At 39.4% G+C, this 6,462-nt stretch overlaps 1 pseudogene; it reads right to left on the reverse strand.

Moving 5' to 3' along the window:
• LOC101680518 overlaps window positions 1-3,360 on the reverse strand; it is a 101,813-nt pseudogene extending 98,453 nt beyond the window's left edge.
• Window positions 3,361-6,462: the final 3,102 nt, after the last annotated feature.

Below are 6,462 nucleotides of genomic sequence, written 5' to 3' on the forward strand. Positions count from 1 at the left end.
TGAGTTCAATGTTGATGAATCAACAATATATACCTAATTACATATATACCTATCACATATATATATTAAATAGAGTATCTTTGAACAGAAACACACATGAAACAAGGTTAGATATTAATAATTCAAGGAAAATGTTGCAAGCAGAGGCTCAACTCTCTTTTTTTTTTTTTAAGATTTCTAAAATTTATTTGACACAGAGAGAGAGAGGTCACAAGTAGGCAGAGCAGCAGGCAGAGAGAGAAGGGGAAGCAGGATCCCTGCTGAGGAGAAAGCCTGATGTGGGGCTCTATCCTAGGACCCTGAGATCATGACCTGAGCCAAAGGCAGAGGATTAACCCACGGAGCCACGTAGGTGCCCCTCAACTCTTTCTTTAGGAACAATAGCTCAGTATTCACTAATTCAATTGTTCATGGTGAATTTATAGACCTGAAAACACTGATAATTAACTGCAATTTGGTACAGAAGCCCCAGATTTAGAGAAAAGGAAAGAAGAAAAAATATTATCACAACGAAAGAACTCTCCACCTATAGGCTGGTGCTTCTGGTTTTAAGAATAAGGAATAGTTAGCCTCCTTGGGTTGAAGAAATAGAAAAATGTAATTTTAACTGAGAATGAAGCAAGAGAATAAAATCTTTTTTTTTTTTTTTTTTTTTGGCAATTTTAGAGCCAATATACATGCTTTTCAGTCCTAAAGTGATGTGTATATTTGGTCCTTCCTACTGAAACAAATACAGTATTTTATAAAAGATGCTTTCAGATGGGCTTCACCTTCTCATGTCTGGAGCCCTTATGGAAAGAGGAAAACATGTTACAAATGATTTTATAATAGCTGTGCTGGATGGAGACGGCAGGGCTTGGCAGTGAGGGGGACACCTGTTGATGGCTGGGAGAGCTCAAGTGTTTATGCTCACTCTTGTGGACAAGGGTATCTGTATGAGACATATGCAAAGAGAGAGGTACATGGAGAATGAGATGCAGGAGGTGACATGGAGCAGAAAAAGGAAAATAAATGATATGTGATTTTAATGGTATGTACAGACTCAAGATTATAGATATTCCCATCAGATACAGATCTCATTTCTGAATATATCAGGAAGTAGACCTTATTTAAAGGAAATAATATTTTTGTGCATGTCGAAACATGTTTATACATGCATACATATGCATGTATTTCAGGCATTACTAACAAAATATACCTACAAAACAATGCACAGATCTAAGTACTTATTTGTACAAGCTTTAACACTTGCATACATTCATGTAACCACTACACACTCATACACTTCTGGTTTCCAGTCCCACGTGCACAGCATGTAGAAGTTGTCACTCTGTCTCAACAAATAAAAAGCCAACAGACTGAAAAGTCAATATCTTTTTAGTTCCATCAGAAAAGGGAAGACAGTGGGCAAACCACTGTCCCTAACATTAAGGAGCAGAATAATATAGCTTACTAGGGCAGAGACTTGTGAACAGAAACCACTGTAGGACCAGTGCCAGATCAGGAACACTTGAATTGTATTTGGCAAACTGCTAGAGGCCCAGAGTGGACAATTCCAAGGGTTAAAAACTTTAGAAGGACTCAGTCCGAGAGGAGGCCACAAAAATACTGTAAGATCTATCTCCAGGATTTTGATGAAGTTTCCACAGTAAATATCAGGTAAAAAAAAAAAAAAATCTTCTTGTGTTTCTGGCAGGGAGAGGGAAAAGGAGCCATTTTGAAATATACCAGAGTATTCTATTTTTAGCAAGCCAGGGACCTCAAGGGAAATTAGTTAACCAGATCCAAACCTGCTGGGGCATTATCAGAATCTAACCCATGTGGGGAAGGGAAATACTCACCTCCAGCTTTAGCCTTCCACATGGGGAAAAGGGAAATACTCAGTCCCTCACTCAACCTTACCATCCATTCCAGCCTGTGGGTGAGAGGTACCTGTGACACACATGTGAAGCTCATAGTCCAGAGGCACAAGATCACGGAGAGACTGAGACCTAGCCATAGCAGTGTAGCTTCCTCTACCCAGCACCTGCCCCAACACATATTACTAAAGGCCTGTTCACAGCAGTTCCTTTGAGCCTGTACGTTTCTGGCTTTCAAGAAAATGTTACAAAACATCTCAAAAGGCAAAATACACAATTTAAAAGACAGAGCAAGCATCTGAATCAGACATGGCAGGGTTGTTGGAGCTATCAGACTGGGATTTTAAAACAACTGTGATTATTATGCTAAGAGCTCTGATGGATGAATCACCATGCAAGAAGAGATGGATAATGTAAGCAGAAAGCTGGAAACCCTAAGGAAGAACCAAAAAGAAGTGCTGGATACCAAAAACACTGACAAAATAAAGAATGCCTTTAATGGACAAATTAGTAGACTGGAAGCAACCTAGGATAGTATCTGAGCTAGAGGATATATCAATAGAAAACTTAAAAACCAAAAAGCAAAGAAAAAGTATTTAAAAAGCAGGACTTAATATCCAAGGACTTTAGGACAACTACAATAGGGACACTAGAAAAAGGAGAGAAAAGAAAATATTGGAATCAAAAATGATTAAGAATTTCCACAAATAAGTGTCACACACTAAACCACAGATCCTGGAAGCACAGAGAACCCCAAGCAGCACAAAAGACAAAAAGCTACACTTAAGCATATCACTTTCAACTAATGATAAAGAAATAATCCTGAAAGAAGTCAGAGGCAACAAAACACATTATCTACAGAGAAATAAAGGATTATATCCGACTTCTCAGAAATCATGCAAGCAAGACAGTAGAGTGAAATATTTTAAGTGTTGAGAGAAAAACTCTCAACCTAGAATTCTGTACTCTGCAAAAACTATCCTTTAGCAGGAAAGGAGAAATAAAGACTTTCTCAAATATAAATTGAGGGATTATTACTGACAGACCTGTCTTTGAAAGACATGTTAGAGGAAGTTCTTTGAGAGAAGAAAAATAATGTAGGTCAGAGACTCAGATCTAATAAAGTAGGGAAGGGTATGAAAGGATCATTGAATGTGAATAAGGACACCTAGTTGACTCAGTCAGTTAAGCATCTGACTCTTGATTTCAGCTTGGGTCATGATCTCAGGGCTGTGGGACTGAGCCCCATATTGGGCTCTGAGCTCAGCAAAGAGTCTTCTTGTTCCTCTCCCTCCACACCTTTTCCTCCCCTTGTTTTCTCACTGAAAATGAATAAAATCTTTTTTTCAAAAGAATAATTGAGAAGTAAAATAAAAATTTGTATTTCCTTACTCTAACAGCAAGTATTTCTTACTCTACCATGTAAGTTTTTTTCAGCTGGATATCCTTGCCTTCCATTTGGTTATTTTACAATTTCCATGCGCTTGCTAAAGTTTCGCATTTCCGTCTCCATATTTTCTACCTTTTCCACTTTTATCTTAGTAATTCAAATGCCTTTGACTGATAATTTCAACACCTGGCCATCTCTAAATTTGCTTCTAATTGACTTTTCTCTTGAGAACAGATCATATTTTCATGCTTTATCATGTCCTCTGTCATCTTTGATTATATTCCTAAAGTTTTAATTAAAGGAACAGTAGATACTGAAGTAACAACATTAACTTCTGGAAGGCGGTACTCCTCCTTTTTTGCCATGTTGCACAGGGACAGCCGAATCAATCTCCACAGGGTCTCTGGGCAACTGTAATTTGACTAACTTTACCATTAACTTTGTTTTTTTGCGGGCTGGATCATTATTTTCCTTTCAGGGGAGCCTGACATCTGAGCACTAGTGAGATTCCAGAAAGGTTCCTTTGTTTCACAGCTGAGTAACATGTTTTTGTGTGTGTGATAAACCCCTCCAGGTTTGAGTCACAGGAGTACTCTGCTCTCCAGCTGTGCACCTTGGGAAAGTCCTTTCCCACAACTTCCACGGTCTGAAAGCCCCCACTATGGGAAAATCCCGAAGGGCTTAGGATTGCTTATCTTTGCTTTCCTGCTGTGCTTTCATTTTGTATTTGGTAGTTGAAATTTCAGAGTGTGTGTGGGAAGGGTTTTCTCTGGGATCTTGCCCTCCATTCACCAGGAGACATCCTGGAATAAAAAGAACCTGCAGTCTGTCTTATGTGTGTCTCTCAGCTCTTCTATCCCCTTGTCCCTTGTCCTGGGGGAAAGGAGGTTGCACTTAGGTGAAGCCCTACGTGCCTCATGGGAAAACTTTCTCAACTCTCCTCTCTTGATGCCTTTTGATAGACTTCCATCTGAATTATATAAATATCCATGAGTAAGAGTTGTTTACTGATTGCAGACTAGTTCTCTTGGAGGAACTCCTCTGATACCCAATCTGGGACAAACTCACAGGAGACTGCTAGATGGTTGTTAATTTTTAATGTTAACTGGTTTCTATTCCCTCTACGCCCCTCTACTAGAACTAATGGATTCCTCTTCCTTTTGCAATTCTAGCCAGATTAACAGCCTTGCCTCTATGACTGGTTTGCACTTTCTAGAGTTTAATTCATAAAGGAATCACTGTCTTTAGCTCTCTGATAGGTTTTTAAAAATTGCATTGTAGTTTATCAACATTTTGTTGATTGTTAAAATGCGGCAGATCGTCACATGGAAGTTTCCATTTTCAAATTTAAAATGAAAAGGAGTTAAAAGTTTTAAGCATCTTGAGCATAAGGAATAACACAGAGTACATTGGGTGAAGGAGAGGAAAAGGGAATTGGGGGAAATAAGAGGGGGGGATAAACCATGAGAGACTGTGGACTCAAATAAACTGAGGGTTTGGGAGGGGAGAGTGGGGGCTTGCAGGAGTCTGGTGGTGGGTATTAAGGAGGGCACGTATTGCATGGAGCACTGCGTGTGGTGCATAAACAATGACTTTGGAACACTGAAGATAAAATAAAACAAAATAAAATTTTAAGCATCAAAACATTTACTTTTAGAGTGCATCATGAAATAGCCTTTAAACACTTTGAAAGGAGGGCTTGGAAATACCATACCCTTACTTCATTGATATGAAGGAAGTAAGATTCCTAAGGATCTACTCTAATAGTTGTTTGTATCTGGTATTTATTTTCTCATTGCCCCAGATCTGAGTTCTGCTTCTTGGTCCCAGGTCCCTCGACGGCATACTTTGTTTGGATTGCTAACTTGAAACTAGAATCATGACAGATATAACCTCTAGGGTTCCCCTCAGCTTGCTAATTTGTAGCATGTTTGTCACATTCAAGACTAATATCTGCTCCTTGAACATTAACTCAGGTTCAGAACCTTGTTGTGAAAGCTTACAATTGACTCTGCATCTTCTATCAGTCACTGGAGAGCACAGTGACAGTTTCTTCCTCTTCCATGTAAGAGTGGCCTCCAGTTATAAGCAGTGGGGTATAGGTAATGGAGAAATAATTGAATCTTAAAACCCAGCACTCTCTAAAATCTGAGCACCTGGATGGCTCAGTGGGTTAAAGCCTCTGCCTTTGGCTCAGGTCATGATCCCAGGGTCCTGGGATAGAGCCCCACATCAGGCTCTCTGCTCAGCAGGGAGGCTGTTTCCCCCCTCTCTTTGCCTGCCTCTCTGCCTACTTGTGATCTCTGTCAAATAAATAAATAAAATCTTAAAACAAAACAACAACAAAAAAAAGAAACAACCCAGAACTCTCATTTACCAACAGCCACAACACAGATGTTTCATTATTTGGGAGCACTTACTAGAGACTCTGAGGCAGCATCCCTCTTTCTCCTACACATTTGGTTATACCAGGAGACTCTAATTTCCAGGTTTCTACTGGAGTAGGGAGAAGGCAATGCATAGGAGAACCCATTCATACATATTATACTGCTGGAAGACAACTTAGAATTTCCAGCAGCACTATGCAATGCCATAGAATATTCACCCACAACATTCAGAGTCTGATAGATGACAGGGACAGTGACCCACGATAATATACATCGACTCATTTCTAGAGAGCTATCCTGGAATTATTCTGGAAGCTATTCTGACACTGTAGATACCATCCTGTGAAGAACTCTAAGGTGCCTGCATGGTGTTCTGACCAAATCTTCTGAATATTCCAGCATTCTGAGTTGGTTGGTCTTCCATTTATGATACAGTTATAGCTAGTGTTTCATCCTCAACTTCTTGAGGCTATGGTTACCTGGTTTCCTCACACACTCAGGATTATGCATGCCCCTGGAGCTGGTGGTATATATGAATGACTCACTGATATCTACAGAAACAATTTCCCTTTCAATTTAATAAAACTTAACATAGAACCCAATTCTACAATGACAATACTCTATGTAAATTCTCCCTCTGAAATGCTCAATCCACTAGAGAACTTTGTCCTCACCCTATGCTGAATCATGAACACAGGCACAGAGGTATGTATAAATTTAAGTTAAACTTCAGGATCAGAGTACTCCTCCAAACGTAAGACAGTGATCAACTTAGAGACAATATTCTGAGGCTAGCTCATCACACTTTAACGTACTTTGATTCAAA

The sequence above is a fragment of the Mustela putorius genome, unplaced genomic scaffold (genome assembly GCF_011764305.1).
Source record: "Mustela putorius furo isolate JIRA1106 unplaced genomic scaffold, ASM1176430v1.1 tig00003845_pilon_pilon_pilon, whole genome shotgun sequence".
Taxonomy (NCBI): Eukaryota; Metazoa; Chordata; class Mammalia; order Carnivora; family Mustelidae; genus Mustela; species Mustela putorius.